Source organism: Crocodylus porosus, unplaced genomic scaffold (genome assembly GCF_001723895.1).
Source record: "Crocodylus porosus isolate Cpor-Errol unplaced genomic scaffold, CroPor_comp1, whole genome shotgun sequence".
Taxonomy (NCBI): Eukaryota; Metazoa; Chordata; order Crocodylia; family Crocodylidae; genus Crocodylus; species Crocodylus porosus.
In genome coordinates this window covers 39826036-39844415 of record NW_017728915.1, presented here as the reverse complement: position 1 = coordinate 39844415, position 18380 = coordinate 39826036, and the positions used below count along the sequence as shown (strand labels likewise).

Genomic DNA, 18380 nt, shown 5'->3' with positions numbered 1-18380 from the left:
GAGCACCCACAGCCCCCTCACCAGGTCATCTCCCGTGGCCAGCACCAGGTCCAACAAGACGTCTCGCCTGGTGGGGCTGTGCACCTCCTGGGTTAGATGGAAGTCCTGCATTCTGGCTAAAAACCTATGTGAGTAGTCAGTTCTGGCTGACTGCTCTTCCCAGCAGATGTCCGGGAAGTTCAGGTCCCTCATGACTACCGCATCCTTAGACTTCACTACCTTCGTGAGCTGACCTAAGAATTCCTGGTCGAGCTCTTCCCCTTGGTTGGGAAGTCTGTAGTAGACCCCCACTGTTAAGTCTCTTTCCCCTCGACTGCCTTGTATTCTAACCCAAAGCACTTCAGAGTGCCCTTCCTCCGATTCTTTGTTAATTGAAGAGGATGGGTATTCCTCCTTAATGTAGAGTGCCACACCCCCACCTTTTCTTCCTATCCTGTCCCTCCTGTACAGCCTATAGCCCTTGACATTTACCACCCAATCATGCATTAAGTCCCACCACGTTTCAGTGTATCAAATCTGTCCTCAGATTCCTTCATATAAAAACACTACACTAAAGGCATCTTGAGCACTTTACTCTCGTTTCATCTAACAGTTTCAGGATAGGTTTGTTTTTAAGAGCTGTTGCCTTCAGGTTCTTTTACTATACTCATCACCAGGGCACTGAAGTACCTTTAAGAAGGTACTTTAGTGCAATGTGACTGGTATTTGTTACATGAAAGCCTTTTTTCTAAAAAGAAAGATACAAGTTCTATTTACTTTTTGTAATGCAAGTTTTCTTTGGCATATTGTTTTTTTCAATTGACTGTTTGGAATCACTGCATGTCCAATGTGCTGCACATACTTGCTAGCAAAGACAAGGTTAACAGACTATGCCTAGTGCCTAGAACAGGAAGTAGCAATGTTTGAAAAGGTTGCTAAAATCTCTGGGACAGGCCCCAAAGAAAAGCACCGTCTTTGGCACACATAAGCTTTGTGTTTGCCATGGACATTTCTATTGTGCCCGAAGAGAAGAGCTGTCAACCAGAGTCCTCACCCCAGAGCTTCAGGTAATCTTCCATAGTCAAAGCAGATGTCACCTTGAAATGAAAATTTTGACTAAGAATGAGCACCACACTGAAACCCAGGCCCAGGCTTGAAGTACAGGATTAGAATCTCACTAAAACTGTAAATCGGTAGTTTAGCACCGATTAACCAGTTCAAAAGTACAGCAAACTGTCAGTATGTCTGCGCTGCAGAGGGCATCTTGGCCTGGGCTCCTGTATGTGCACATCATACTTCCCAAGCTCACCTGCACTGGCAGAGCAACATAGGACCTCCACCTACAGTTCATACAGACATGGCAGTTGCCCAGATCTGAAACTAGACCTTCCAGTAGCATAACACAGGACTCTTAGTGACTTTCTAACCTAAGCCACTCTAGCAACTGGTTCTACCTGGTGTTATGGGAAAACGTGTCTGTAGAAAGGTGTTCTCTGAGCAGCAACACACTGAACTGAAACAATTCTGGATTTACACACTTGTGCTCCTGTCTACTCAAGTTGACTCCAAGCTCCAGTTCTACTTTGCTGAATGAGTTGTTCCTGCTTGTGAGTGAACTATTCCAGCAGGATGCAAATAGAAGGAAATGGGAGATGACAGGGGGTATATCAGTTTCTGACCCTGCAGTCTTGGAAGGGAGCTCATCATGAAGGATGCTGATAAGGAAGAGCAGAGACAACTCCTAGTGCTTGCAACTATTGAAGATTTCTTTTGATGCAAACTACTGCTTGAGCAGGACAACTATCAAAAGGTGCTGGGTCACATCATCATGCAGACTTATGGCTCTGGAACTTGTCATGTGGAAGCACCCCTTCACGGACCCATGTAGGAGCTTGTCCTGATTCACCTCCAGCAATACATGGAAAATGAGACACCAAACAAATCTAGATGTGGGTTGCTACTGCCTTCAAAAAAGTTGGCTTCCTCAACCTGATACAGATCCATGATTTAATGTAGTCAGACCACAGTATAACCACAACCTTTGTGCAGTCATCACATCAGCTAGCAAGTATGGCACCGATTCTCAATCAGGGTGCCATGGCACCCTGGGATACTGTGAGATCCTTTGAAGGGTGTGCACAACAGGTACACTATTAAGTATGCAAACAGCTATACATGATTCACAAGATAAAGGTAGAAATTTCTAAAAGAAATTCATAGCATCAAGATATTCGAACCTGTTGCAATCTTTCTGAGTTCTCTGCAATCGAAAAATTGCTCTATTATTTTTCAGTAGTCAAGAAAGGAGTAAAAACTAAGAGCGGGTATTTTCCAAAGGGCACCCTGACCTTAATAAGTTTGAGAACCACTGCACAAGGGGCTCAGGCAGACATATTTTTTGAGTACTACAGAATACAGAACTACAAAATAAGTGCTATGGACCAGGCACAGGTTCACAGTCAAATGCAGCTGTCTTCTGTTCCCTTGTCCATGCATATCTCTGGGCAGAGTCCCACTGAGTGGCACCCGCTGGCTCGCTATTCAAGGAGCAGTGGGCGAGCAGTGGGCACTAGTCAGAGTTCTCTGCTCATTGTCCTTCTTGACATCCTAGTTATCAATCTCTGACCTGTACTCCTGTTCTCTCCTCATCTGCCCCACAGAATTTATTGTTATATATGTAGTAGACACCCTCCAACCACTATGGGGAACTTATAGCTCCTGATGGCACTAGGCCCACCACCAGCATATAACAAATAGGCCTCGCTACAGCACAAGAGTGTGGCAATAAAGGTATGCTCTCCAAGCTAAGTCCTTGCTGCAGTCCAGCTTCCATAGTTACCACCATTAGCATAGCTGTCCAAGGGTGAATTACTGTGGATCCAAATTTGTTAGCAAAAAGGGAACAGAGCTTGCCTAAAGAAATCCATTCCTAAGTAAAGCCAATAGGTAAAGTGTTAATGACTACCGAAGTCATTAGGGTTTAATCACAGGTAACTAGTCTAAAAGATGATGGCATTTTACTTTAACAAGATTAAGGCTGAAGGGTTGGGGCAGGGGGGAATTGTTTTTTAAAATTTCTTTAAAAAGAAGCCAGCAACTGTTAACACAAAAAATATAAATAAATAAATAAATTGCTGGCAACATTACCTTTATTACTGGAATATATATTCCAGTAATAAAGGTAATGTTGCCAGCAATTTATAATTCAACAAATCAGTTAATGTACTATCCAAGTCCCTTTACAAAGGCTGCTAATCTCAATATTCAGGATTCCACACAGCAGGATAAATGGAGAAATTAATCCTTTTAAAGTTGAAGTTAAACAACTGACAAAGGCATGTGTTAGCTGAATACTATTTATGGCATGCTTCCAAATATCAGATAAAGCTTTCCTGGCTGTGCTTCAGTCATCTCCATTCACAACTCAAAGAGTATTGTATAATTTAGACAGACAGTATAAATCCTGTGTCTTGTTTGTGTCCAATTTACACAATCTAGAAGTAGAGAACAGTTTATTTAAAAAAAAAAAAATCAATCTTTTTTAAAGGTTGATCCTTTTTACTTAAATCAGTTTTAAAGATTAAATTATACACTTGTTATTTAAATTATACGTTTTATTTTTAAAATAAATGTTTAATTAAATCTGAATTTAATATAATAGATATTAAAGCCTGAACTTAATATACTCTCTAAAAACATTTAAATATGAATGCAGCATCAAACAAGAGATCTGAGTTCACAGCGTCATATTTTTCTGTATACAGAAAGAATTGGGAGGGGCATTTTTTTTTTTTTTTTAGGTCAAGTGCAATTAACAATGGCACAATAGATCACATATTATATGAAGGTCTTGATCTTTCATGATGTAGGAACAGTACTACTGGCTACAAAGGACTGCTAAAATCATTACAGGCTTTGGAACTCAGCTTCTGATTTATCAGGATGATTCAAGGAATTTACCTTGGTTGTCTCATCCTTCTATTTTATAGATTCTCCCTACCAGAGCTCTAATTTTATATGCTAAATTTTATAGGCTGTTTTGTGTGTTTAGTTAAATTCTAGTTACTAATCTAATACAGCTGCTTGACACAAATCATGTGCAAAAGTTAATTATCTAGTAAATGAGCATATATCATTCCCCACTTTCTAACAAAATAAAATGTAAAACTAATGAGAACCTGAAAATTTTAAACTACAGTTGCTTAAATAAATTAGATTAGATTAAGGTCCTAAGCAGCAAAAAGATACACCAAAACTAGTGTAAAGACTCTGTTTAGTTGTATATCCATGTTTTAATGATTATGCCAACCAATGATAATGATACTTTCTTTAGAAAATAAATAAAATGGAAAAGCTGATTAAAAGTAATTTAAATTGAGGCTTTCTGCCTGGTGATTTAAATCAATCTTTCCTGATCAAAAAAGTGCTATTTAGCAATCATTGCTTCAAGACAGGAATTCAGTGACTTTCAAAAGCTTTGTCCTTGATAGTTATGAACTCTATATTAGCCTGTCAAAAGTAACAAGGGAATGGCAGGATTGGAAATCTATTAAATAGTACTGATGTGGCCAAAAGCAGAGAAGTCATGCAAAGCTGGTCCATAGGCCCGATCAGACCCACAGACCAGGCCTACATGCTGGTGTCCTGGAGCAGCTGGTGTGGGCCCGGCTGCACACTGTGGCTGTTCTGGGATATATACTGGAGCAGGAGCCATGTGGAGCACGGTCAGAGTGACCAGAGCGGCCACTACATCTGGCACCATACAGTGCACCCTGCCTGCTGCCTGTGGGTCAACTCCAAGAACCACGGGCAGCACTGGGCACCGGATGATAGGGCTCCATGGGCTGCATCTGACATCCCTGCACTAAGCCATTAAGAGGCTTTACTTCCCATAAGAAATAACAACTAAAATGCTTCTTTCTGGTATATAAATCATAGAGACTAAAGTATTTGCATAATCTAGGACAAACCATTGTATCCAGGTGGTTGGGATCAGTAGTATGCATTAATCACAGTAGTATGCATGAATCATGTAAAACGGTAAAAATAAAAACATGTATGTATGCTTGATTTTCTTAAACTAAGGCATTTCAGAGTTAACATTTAAACACACATCCAAGTCTACAGCAGCAGGAAAATACACAATTAAAGTCTTCAAACAACCTAATTTTGCTGTAAAGTGACTGTATGCAACAATGACAATTTTGGGATTTTAGGGTTTGAGAGTCCAGATTAATTTTAAAAGATATCTGATTTTCTCTTATTTGTCCCCTCACGGTAGAGTACACTTTCAGCTGTGGATTTCTACAGATGCCTGTCTTTTAAATGTAACCTTAACTCTAAATTTCCTAGGTTTTTAATTTTTGTTTCAGAATAGTTAAAACATCTTAACATAGAGCTGCATATTAATGTAGCTTTTTCTTTGATTTAGTGTCTTCAGCAAAAATATCATTCACAAATACCGAACAAGACACAAGTATGCTACTACTTGTTTCACTGTGTTCCCAGAGTTGCCAATGCTACCTAGTTCAAGTACAATTTAACTTCTCCAAATGGAGCAAGAATAAAAACATACAAGTTACCAAACAACTTTCAAAAATGAGCTTTGCAATCATGGGGTGAACAGTGCATACACCACTACCATGTGTCCAGTTCCAGATTATTGCTATTTATTTTCTCTGCCCAACTTTCTACTTCCCAAATAAACAGTCTCCAAAAAACATTTGCTTTCCCCTTACTAAGTACCAGTTTTAATTCCCAATAAGGGGTGATGGTAAGAAAGAGTTAAAGTGGTTCTCCTCTTTCCAAGGTAGTCAGCACTGAACTTTATACAAGGTACCATAAACTACAGATTTCAGACACTGGTTCCTCTTTCCCCAGCTTAAACCTGTGTCTGGTTGCAAGACACAGAGGTATCCATTTTAGCCAATTTACAAGCATACACCATCTCACACTTGAAATGAGTAGGGACATTTTTTGTTTTATTCTTAAACCAACAGATTCCAGAATTTCAGTTCTATATTTAAGTGAAGTGTTACCATAGTTCTGAAGTATTGTGCTGTGACTAACTCTATGAAACCCCAAGTCCTCAGGGCATCAGCTAAAGAGGTACAGGAGTGCTTGAGGCAGATGAAACCTATACAGAGTGGTAAGGAAGGATTAAAATGGCTAAATTAACAGGCAGATATGTTTTTGTAATTTTATCCCTTTTCTCTCTCCTTGCACTGTTCCTGTGGTACAGTAAATCATATCTTCTTTTGAACAATATGGCCTGCACCACTATTTTTGTACTGGTTGTAGATTTCCACAAGTAAGTCTGAGACTCAAAGACCAGCTGGACCTGCTGCAGACAGAAATGGCAAGGAGAGAGAACCATAGCCTGGACAGTCTAATCCCAAATATATGATGCCTCATCGGCAGGTAAGTGTAGGCCCATCATCTGGAAAGGGGCCTGTGGTCAGACGAAGAGCAAAGGAGCAGCATTTATACCTTCACACTTATTTTCAGTTTTATTGTCTGACCTGGCATATGTGGAAAAAGAAGCCACCCATGCCCTTTGTTTGGCCCAAGCTTTCATACAGCACCTTCTATCACACACACGGTATGTCCCAAAGTCCCATTTTTCAGCATATTATATATATTTTATATCTATCTATATAGATACACACACTTCATTTTTTTAACTAAATTCCTATAGGTTTGCCCAGTCCAAAGGTCTGAAAAGGACTCCATGGTGTCAACTCCTTCACCATGACACTTTCCAGAGAGAGGCTAAGAGTGACCTATTTTGCCATACAGGCATCAGTCAAAAGTTACAAGGATGCATGGAGAATTGCAGAATGGGTTTGGCCTGGTTTCAGAGGGGTGGTGGTTGGAATAAATAGAAAAAATTGTTCCACATAAAATGTGATAACATTATTTATAATAAAACTCTATGCATGCTTGCAACAACTGAAATGATCCTGTTTTACCTGGTCACCAGCTTGCCTTAAATTTTATAGTTGTAACAGCTGAGAAATATGTATGCTTCCTACCTCATGATCTTTGTGCTTAAAATCCAAGCACAATGTTGACATTAAATATTACTGTAGATTTAGTTTATTACAAATATCCACTGTTTAACCAACAGTATGTGTCAGCACAAACATGAAGAGATGCTTAACCCTGGCATTTGAGCCTACTACACTGTTTCTAATAAATTCAAATAAAATAGCGGCATGCACATAAAAGCAGTTAAAGACATACAGCAGCCTGACTGACACCAGCATTTCTGTGGCACAGCAAGATTCATTCTGTTTCACCTTCTAGTACTCAATGTTAATACTGCTAACCTTCATGCTGTGGGACAGTAGCCGTACCACACACAAAGAAAGCCCATCCCACCAACAGTAAAGATGGCTAATCAGTTATCTATAATGCGACACAAGGGCTCCTCTTGGAGGCATGCTTTACATCTAACACAATGTAAGATTGTCAAACACCCTGTGCCACAAGTCAGATTTGGACTACATGGGCATTTGAGCTTGCCCTTCTCCGGCCTAAGGGCCCCAGATTCTGCAGCAGATCATGCCCCCAACTTCTGGTTGCTTGGTGGGCTGGACAGAGGGACTCTATGGGCTCCGTATCTGACACCCTTGTTCTCACACATTTACCTAATGACACCCACAGGCTACTTGCAATGAACACATTCAAGCCTTCTTTAACCATTTCTCCATTATATCCTGTGTTTATATTCAAGAGTAGAAGAAAAAGATTATGCATCAGGCTCACAAGGTAGGATTTTAAAGTAGTGTCAATTTTCAACAACATTCTCGCTTGAAATATAACAATACTGAGGAGGGATTCAGATGAAATGAAACTAACGTTGAAATTTGAGAACACTTAAAATCTTGTCTAGCAGGTCTGCGTCTTTGCCAAATAAGCTTGGATATTATGATCAGACTGTTTTATTGTAATTAACTGCCTGATACAAAGATGGCTGTCAGGGAACAATTTGCAGGGCCACAGAATGATTAATTATCACAAGAAGTTTCTGAAGTGCATTATATGCATAAAATATGGACCAAAGTGCAAGTTAATAAGTACAGTATTTGTAAAGAATACGAACAAACCATGGTAGCCCTTTCTCATTCAAACTTTTGTTTCAACTCTCTATTGTTTCTAAATCATTACTACTCAATACATATATAGAGCACTCATTTAACTTTGATTAAAGTTAGGTATAACTAATATGAAGCATGCTGAGCAAATCAGAAAAAACTTCTCTTAAATAACTGTAGAATTGTAATTATAGTTGAAAGTATTCATATAAGAAAACATACTAAGATTGACTTGTTTTGCAAAAAGTGAGTCTTATCAGATTCTTCCCCAAATCCACACGTACTTAGCTCGAGGCATAAATGGGGAGCCTGATATAAGCATCCAAGATCCACTTTTGCTTAAAAAGGCTATTCTGCACTGGAATTAAAATGTTACTTGAAACAGAAGAATAGGAGCACTGAAACAATGAACGGTGCAACACATGCACAAAAGCTATCTTGCACAGTGTTCAGGCTTTATTGCAGCTTTTTCATGGCATCCATACTGATGTTATTCTACACCATGATGGTCACAACATCCTCTAACACAGTGGTTCTCAACCATTTTTGGACCACGACCCATTTGTAAACATTGATGGCCTGTCCCGTCCCAATGCCCTCGCTCCTGACCTGCTGCCCCCTGCCCCTGTGCCCCAGTGTGGGGAGCTCAGAGGAGAGGCAGGGGCACCCCCCCAAGCAGCCTCTTGCAGGCTGGAACTGCAAAAGCCTGCAAGGGAAAAGCCACAGTTTCCCAAGTTTTCTCCTTTAAAGGAGAGTTCATTTTTAAAGTTTGTTTGTGACCCTTTCATATAGTCCTGCAACCCACTTTTGGGTAGCAAATCATGAGTTGAGAAATACTGCTCTCACCTATAGCTTTTAAGAGAGAAGCAGTGAATTTCAGAAGGCATAAAATACCTCCTTTCAGTGAGGTAAAGGAAACTCCGAGAAAGGATACTAAGCTCCCAAGATCTACCAACATTCCTTACACTGTGTCCAGTTGTTTTTTTCTGTCCAAACTGAGGCCAGGCTAAACACTGAGCAATCTGTTCAGCAAGAAAGTTTTCTGCATGAGCTTTCAAACAGGCATCATAAATCACTGACATGAGACATGGAAAGAAAGGTGTTACAACAATGCATGCAGAAAGCCAGTCAAGCAGTTTGCAGAGTTCATACTGTAAGTCTTATGCAGGTCACAAGTTACTTTTGGACCTGGATCACAAGTGCCAACTGATAGGACTGAATTGAACTGAAGACCTGATGACTACAGAAGGGAAGACTTCTTTGCATAGTTGGGGTTATTTTGTAAGCAGCCTCGGGCCAAACTGGCACCACCTAACTTCAGCAAAAAGTAATAAAGAACCATAGTTCCACATTGAGAACTGGTTTTACTAGCGGATATGCACACCTTGCAGCACTTGTTCCCAAAAAGCTGCACCAATTAGATTATCTGCATCTAATGTTGGAATAGCACAAGGAAAGGTTAAAGTAAAAGAAGCCACATGAAAAAAATAACAGATGTTGAACAAGCTAAAGTGGAAGCACTGAACAAGCTGTGAATCTGGCCCTCTCAATTAAACAAGCATTATGAAAAGGTCAGCTAGCTCAAATATTTCAAGAGTCACTCAATTTTCCAAGGGCAAGTTATATCATGTGGAAGAATTAGTTAAGGGATTAGCTTCAACAAAAAGCTTCCATTGGAGCTGATCAAAGTTATTGTTAAAGTACATAAATTCTTCCTATTTGTTCGACTAAAAGAGGAGCATAACTACCTACAGATTGAGCAATTGTATTAAAGCAGTGTTTAACGTGTCCATTTCCATTCAAACAATGACCTTGTTTTTCACAGAACTACAGCGTTGCCATTTCTATTGGTGGATAACTAATACCCTAACACAAAATCCCTGAATGCAACGAATTTCTTTCCTTTATTATGAAAACTTAATTCAGTAAAAAGGAAGTTCTATTGATCACCTGCCAGAAGGGCAGATAGGTGCCAATTTAAAAAAAAAAAAAAAAAGAGGATTCTTCTGCTGTTGTGTTAATGTACTAAAACACCTGCAGGACAAACGATACTTACGTTTACTCTAAACAAAATAATCCCTTTCCATCCCTTTCCTGCTACCACACCTCTAGCAGCACCTTTTATTTAAGAAGCAGAATTTAATAAATCAAAGTGCTGCAGCTTTGAATCCTTTCAGATGATAAAGTAAGAAAACAAGAGATTTCAAATTACAAACTACACACTTCTATTCCAGATAGCAGACCTAAGCTCCAAAGAGAAAAAACTGACTGCACGTAGAAAACTTAGATGCCCAATAAGAAAAGCAAAAGACATTGTATTGCCAATTGGAATTTGCACATAAGATGCAAAACATTTGTGGCAATAGTCATGCATTTACCCACATACAAATCAGACAGGTAATTCACCTGCTACAAAAAAATACATACAGAAAAGAATGAGCCAACATCTTAAAAAAAAATTGGTAGATGGCAAATTCAAAACCAATATGAGGAAATAATTCTTCACACAGAGTGAAATTCCTAGCCAAGTGATGCCAAAACCAAAAACTAACCAAGATTTAACACAGGACTGGTATTTTATATGATAATCATCTAGCCGGGGTCATTTGACCCCAGCATTCTTTCCTGCCATGGCAGGGGGTCGGACTTGATGAGCTGCTCAGGTCCCTTCCAACCCTACCTACTATGAAACGATGAACAATACAAACACCCAGAGTTATAGTTGGTACCTTAAAAAAAGGGTTTAGAGGAAAATGAGAGCTCCAGGGAGGCAGAGTACCTCCCATCTTCCCAATGCTCGCTCCTAGAAAAAAAATACAGGATTTAATTCACCAAGCATCCAATACCCAGGATGAAAGTGTCAGTCTAACAAGCATGACTAAGGTTTGCAGTTTGCCACTTTCCAATCAGTCTTCAGTACCATAACCAAACTGCAGGAACTTTGCTGCTTTTTTTCTGTATTTGATGTACAGATTAGTAGGCAAGATGTTGCCAACAAATCAGGCCCTTTAATGAGGGTCCTGAAAAGGTGGGTCCTTTTTCTTGCTCCCTTTGCCAGTCAATTACAGAAGTTTGGCACAGGAATTTGGCCTCCAATCTTGGCAAGGAAAACAATGTACCAGGCAACTAAAAGATAAAAGCATCTTAAGAACGCTTCTCAACAGAATTCTGTTTCCATATGGTCTTTCAGAAAGGCCAAATGCATCCCCAATATCAGAGACTTTTCACTACTCTCTTCAAGTTTCAACTTTAGCATGTTTCAACTTGCTTGCATATTCATGTGACTTATTGTCCCTTGCTTGTTTAGCAGGCATAGGTGAGATAGCAGTATTAACTGTGCTACTACCAAAATTTGCTTTGAAAACCAAGAGAACTTTTAGTGCACAACTTTAAAACTTTGTAAGGCAATCTGAACATTTTCTGAATTATTTAGAAAATAACTGGGTGAACCAAACCGATGCATGCAAGCAAGAAGCTACATATGGAAAAGTATCTAGTTTTATGCCATCATGGGGCAGCATAAAAAAAATGAAACAAGTTCAAACCACACCAACATTCGGCAGTTTCTACCCATGATGACACAATGCCTTTAGAGCATTGCATAGAAGTGATTTTCGACAATGACAACTATTTAAGATTTTATTGTGTACACATTAGGATCATGTTGCTACACCATTTAAATAAGCCCTGAATGTTCAATGTCAGTCAGTGCCTATATTCCAGATAACTCTGCTCTACTTTAATAAGAAAAGGGGTTTGCATGTACGCTTAACTCCAAGAGCAGACTCAACAGTATACTCTCTCATGCTCTTTAAATAAGGGAAAAGGGGGTGGGGTGGGGAAGGGTGCGAGTGCCATGATCATGCCCTTTAATTGTTTCACCTGCACTTTAGCCACTCATTTACTTTTGCTAGGATTACCAAAAGTGTTGAATGACTTAAAACAGCTATCTTTTTAAAATATATTAAGACTGTAGTAAACAGTATTCTCTCCCTACACCCAACTGTGAAATCTCCACCTTAAAATGAGCTGGCTTATATGGGGTATGAAAATTAGGGAAAGAAAGCAAATTTTATTTTTAAAGTTTACAGGTTCAACCAATTCAAGAATATAAACAGAATATAAACAGAATGCCAATCATTTTTAAATGATGGACACTGTTTACAAAATATTTTGCTTGAACCCTCCAGCTGAAAGAAGATGCTTAGCAATGTCATTTAGGAACCATGAGAACAGTTCGGTTCATGACTAGGTTCATGACTAAACTGGAACACTGTTATCTATTATGATGGCTGTTGCCCACAATGGATGTCAAACAAACAGCCCCCAACCCAGATCCAGTACACAGGATGTGGTCTTTTGACCCAGGAGGCATTTCAGAACCTGTCTAATCTCAGTTTTCTCAAAATTCATTTCCAGGCCTCAAGGCCAAACTTCCAAACAACAACAAGCATAAGTCGTGCAATGCAGCAAACGGCCTGACAACTACTTAGGTGCAAAATTTGCTCCCCTTATGCCTTTTAAGGTTAAAACTATAAAAAAAGGGAAGCATTAACTATTTCTTGATTTATACTGGTACTGGAGTGGAAAGGTATTGAGAGTCTATTCAAAGAGATTGACAAGAACATGGAGAAGGCAAAGAAATGGAGAAGAGAAAAGGGGGAAAAAAAAAAGTATAAACAGTAACGTGTCTAAAATGTGAGGCTAAGGAGCAATGCAAAATGCCATGGCATTGCACTGAACAAGTAACCAAGAAAAGGGTAGATTTTAGCTTTTATTTCTGTAAAAACCTTCTGTTGCTGTAAGTGTTCTGTTGTTGACTGAGCAGGGGGTACGTAATCCTAGATTTTTATCCTTGCCCAAACTAATTAAAAATATAATATGTTTCTCTTCAGAATAAGTTTGAAGACTTGGTCTCACATATCCCTTCATTAGAAGCATTTGCTATTAAGATAAAAGACTTTTTGTCTGAATTATCAGTTGTGATAGGGTTAGCTATGGAGCTGCAAGGACAGGGTGAGTGAAGCTGAGGAGTAGACTCTACCTCTTCTGCACATGGCTAGGACTCTCTAATAGTACATCCATGCTGTGGTAGGTAAAATTCTGGAAAAAACAACTTTTTTCTTCATTCTGCCTTCCCCAAATGAGGTGGATATCTAATCTGAGGGCATGTGGGATGTGAGAAAATATGGCAAAATGCTGTGTCCTCCTGTCCATAGGCAAAGTACACACATACATTTTCTGCTGATGATAACTAAGTATATTCCTGTCCTACTTCCAAGGAGTGCCGATGATATATAAATATTACATAAAATGGCTAATTTTCCTCCCAGATTAAGCCTGGACTGCAAGTTTTGGCAGCACTTCCTCTTTTCTGATGCAGGCAATTTTCTATGTTGTGCTGTTTTAGTATTATTATTGTATCTTATCTCTACAAACCTTGGAAAAGCTAGCAAAGAAAGGGGAAAACTCAAGCTAAACTGCTAGCAGCATGCCATTACAATCTTAATCTAGATCTTAGTAGATATAGGCAGTTACCCATATTAATCTGAAGTCAGGCAAAAAGAAGGCAGGGTAGATTTGTACCTTATAGACTAACTAACTAAGAGATGGATAGTACAAGAATTTCATGAAGCCTCTGCTTAGACAACTAAATTAGAAATGTATAGTGTAAAGTACAAATCTACCCTGCCTTCTGCCTAGATCATCTTCATATGAATAGGACCATTCTTCTCAATGTCTAGGTTAAATATCAGAACCAGAGTAAAAAACATCTGCCTAAAGATAAAATGAAGACAGAGAGGTGAATCTCACAGGAAACAGAGAATTTTACTCTATAATGAAGGACATCTTCCTTAAGATTATTCACTCAGTCATCCACCTTTGGATCCATCTGACACGCCCCCCTTAAGTGCTACTGCATACCTGACGGCAAAACACCCACTTTCATCTGCAACTAAGAACAGCTTGAATCTCATCTTATCAGATGCACATGGCCAGGGTGAACCACACATCCAGGGCCCCTCGGGTTGCTTACCAATAGTCACATCAAAAGAGAAACCACACACCTTGGACAAGATCAAAGTGGTACAAAGTTCCACAGGCTGCCTGCTTCACAAGATTGTGAATGTAATAATCTGGTGTACACAGTGCATGGCTTCCCACAAATGAAATAAAGTTCAAGCCCCCCATGGGCACAGCCCTGGCCTAACAAAAGAATTCCATGCAACAAAAGAATAACCATGGAACTAAGTACTTTCTGATTACCTTGTAGTTCTAAGTTTATGTTGGACCGTTTCATCCTTCTAGTAAATGTTTTACTAGATGTCTTCTTTCATCTTGCTCTATCAACAATTGCATAAAATGCATACAAAAATTATAAAGCCAAAGGTATAAAAAGAAAGTACATTTCATATGCACTTATACTCTATCAGACCTAAATTACACAATAGCAGCGCCTAGAAAACTACTTAATAATATGCTACTAAGTTAATGTTTAAAAACAGAAAAGAAGGGTCTTACAGAGGCAGCTTTACTATAACTCATCTATATCAGGCAATTTGATAATAAATTATAAAGAGAGACAATTCTAAGCATACTTGCAACACTGGAAAAGACTGCACTGGCACTGTACAAATCTAGGTAAAAAGAATACAGACCACAATATTGTTAATTGGTTTAAAAATGTTGAAGATTGCTGTAATGAAAGGATTAACTAAATTAATAGATTCCAATCATTTTGGATTTAGGGCCTGTCATTTGACAAGCTGTTTTTGACCTTTGAGTAGCTACCATGAATAGCTTGTCATCTACTTAATTTTTTTAGATTTAAGTGCTGCATTTGGTACTATAATCCACAGAACAGAATGCAGGGCAGAGTGGCATATTATAGACCAGGACTGCCAAACTGATCAGGCCCCAGTCTCAATGAGTGGCATGAGCCAGTCCACAGGCTAGATGATGAATCGGGATCAGGCCTGCAGATTATTCCTCCCCACCACATACTGAATTCAACACACATGACCCCTGCTCCAACTGGTCCGGGACAGTCACAATGTGGTGCCCACTCCAGAACCTGCGCATGCATGCAGCACCTGTCCCAGCCAATTGAGGACCCATGCTGTATGTGACAACTGTCCCGACCCAGCTGGAGTGGGTGCCATGTGCAATGCAGTCCCAGACCAGCCAGGGCAGGTATTGTGTGCAACCTGAGTCCTACACCAGCTGTAGTAGGTGCCGCATGCAGCACACATCCTAGGCCCTGTGCATTGGGCCAGTCCAGTGCACATCTCATGACTTGTGGGTCATCTCTGAGAGCTAAAAGCAGTACTGGGAATTCAATGATGGGATTCCACAGGCTGGCTCTGGCCCCTGGGCTGTACTTTTTACACCCATGTTATAGACTAATTCATTTGGAGAGGCGTAAGGTTTTGTAAGTAATAGCTTACTTCAGCAGATGCCGTAAATCATAGGACAACTAACCTCTAGGTTTTCAGACTATGTGTTCTACTGACTGGTATTCTATATTGCTAATTTGTTTTTACATGTGTAACAGGGGACCCTGCCCTGTTACTGAGAGTAAGAAAAAGGGGTCTGTCTTTGAGGGAAGCTCCTGGGAGGCTGGGGACTAGATGTTCCCTGCACTTGTGGCAGAAAGGGCAGAACAAGAGAAAGCAGCTCACTGCTGAGAGTTCTGTAAAGCACTGTAGCAAGTGAAGACTCACCCTGATTGAAAGAGCTCTCTGTGAAAGGAAGCTGAGAAGCAATACTTGAGACTGGAGGAGGAACTGTGAGCAGGCCCAGGAGGGCCCAAATTGGGAGAAGCCAGAAAAGCTAAGGGGAAGCTTGGGGAACAGCTTAGAGAAAGGCCTGCAGCTGCACTTGACTGTGTTTGCTTGGCTTATATTTGCTGTTTAGGCTGCCAGGCATGGGAGTGGCTAAAGGGGAGGAAAGGAGACCACTGAGGAGGGGCTTGGCCCGCCTGGCCCTAGTCTACTGCTGTATTATTGGGCTGACAGAGGCCCAGCAAGTGGTGACCAGGCTGTCAGTCCTGAGAGACAGGGTGGAGGGACAAGAACCCCAAGAGAGACGGCACAGAACAAGGTAATCAGGACCACACTCTCATTCTCTGGAGGCAACCTCCCACGCTAATAGTGACATAAAAGGTGTGATGGGGTGGTACAAATGTAAGGAACGGGAATAGTGTCCACAAGTAGGCACCACTCCCACTGCCAGGGATGAATCTTATTACACATGACAATGTTTTAACTACTTTATCTTGAAGAGGAAGTTTTACAGTCTGGAGTTAGAACTATTTTTTCCATCATTTTTTTACGGATGTCCGTCACTCTTTTGACAATGGCTTCTGGATACATAAAAACTTTTGGTAAAGCTGAAGATTTTATTACTTGGTTGCAACAGTCAAGTTTTCAGATGCTATAGGGATTAGGGAGACCTAAAAATTACTACTTGGCACTACTTTTAGCTTTGGGACTTGTGGCTAGTCTTGCAGTAGGCTTGAAACCTAAATAATAAGGTGTCTTGAGGAAACTAATCTGTAAAGGGAAACTGAATAAGATGTTAAAAAACCCAAAACATGCATACATAATGATATAACTCAAGCCGAGAGAGAGGCTGCAAGCCGACTTTACCAAGCAACCCAAAGACTTGATATTTGTTACAATATCTTAAACAAATCTTGAATGGTCTTGAAGAGTCATTTTTAAAGTTCACTCTGAACTCCTACCGATACATAAGATTTTAACATAATGAAAATGATATTTCTTTTCCTCAATCACTTAAATTATTCATATTTTTTTCTAGATCAATGTAAAGTATCAAACTAATGATCTGCCTGTCATCCAATTTAGATTTTATATCACTTTAACCAAAATCATTACTGTCAAGGCACCAGAAAACTTCTATATTGCCATGTACATTTAGGCCTGGCCTGTACTTAAAAAGTTTTATTGGCACAGCTGTCAGGATTGGCATGGATTACACTCCTGAGACGGTCACAAAAGTTAAAAAACTTTAACACAGTTCCCTTTGGGGAACTAATTTAAACAACAATTCCAACTGAATTAATTTAAATTTAAAGGTAATCAAATAATCTTTATTTCATCATATAATGACAGGATGAGGAAGAGAAAATTAAAACTACAACAGTGTCTTTAATAAGCACTCATGTAAACTGGTACTACACAATTATGGAGATAATTACTGTATGGTTTCACTATGAATTAAAGTTCTCTGGGTGAGTGAATTTTTTGTTTTTTAAACTTAACTTTAACTCTCAGTTTCCTGGTGTTTTGTTTTGAGTTTGTTTTTTTTTAACTCTCAGTTTCCTGGTGCTTTAACACTTGTTTCTGAGAGAGTCCCAGTGTCCTATGCTACACCCAGAAGAGTGCACACACCAGCAGACTATTTAGCTGGTCTAATAAAAGACATCACCTTGACCCACAGAACCATGCCTGCCCACGACCTTAGACCAACACCCCCAGTATCCCTGCAACACTCCTGAAGTTACTGCCAGGAGGGACTGGCTGAAGTGTGTGTTTTTACCCACAAGCTTGCCCATTCATGTTTACACGCAACTATTCACTCTCTAACCCTGCCAGGAGGCTGGTTTCGCTGAACTGCCCACAGCAACATCAGTGCCTCCCACTTTCTTTAAAGCATTCAGCCCCCATTTCTGCCTGCACACCACTCCTCCGCTGCGTCCTCATGTGTGGCTGTGGACGGGCCATTTCACACGTCACCGGGCTCGCCTGGCATGGTCCTTGCAGGGGCTAGCCCCCTGTGAGCCCTTCCCCCCCACACTTCTCCCAGGGCCCATTTTCCCCCCCATGGGTCCCTTTTCCCCTCCACTTGCTCCCCACTTACTCCCCCAGACCCATTTTCTCCTAATTTTCCCCCTATTTGCTCCCCCTCAAGGTACCTTTCCCCCTCATTTCCCCCCATGGGTCCCTTTTTCCTTCATTCCCCTGCCGCCACCGGCCCCTTTCCCCACCACTTGCTCCCCCCCAGGCCCCTCTTCCCCTCGTTTCCCCCACTTGCTCCCCCCGGGGCCCTTCCCCGGCAGTCCGTGGAGCTCCCTTGCCCGGGGCGGAGCGGGGAGAGAGGGCGGTCCCATCTGTGCCCGGAGCTGGGCCCGCGGGCAGGGGAAGGGAGGCCCGGCGGCGCAGCCAAGCGGACCGCTCGCGTTCCCGAGGAGGCCGCGCGGCCCGGCCCCAGCCGCACTCACCCTTGGAGTAGAGGGACTTGGGGGAGTCGAGGTCGAGGTCGGCGCTGAGCAGAGAG

General features: G+C 40.7%; 1 protein-coding gene across 1 annotated transcript in view; it reads right to left on the bottom strand.

The window, feature by feature from the left end:
• NFAT5 (nuclear factor of activated T-cells 5) overlaps positions 1-18374 on the bottom strand; it is a 103174-nt gene extending 84800 nt beyond the window's left edge. The window contains exon 1 of the mRNA XM_019536085.1: positions 18325-18374. The gene's annotated coding sequence lies outside the window, so the exon portion shown is untranslated. The remainder of the gene's footprint in view (positions 1-18324) is intronic.
• Between the last annotated feature and the right edge of the window lie 6 nt (positions 18375-18380).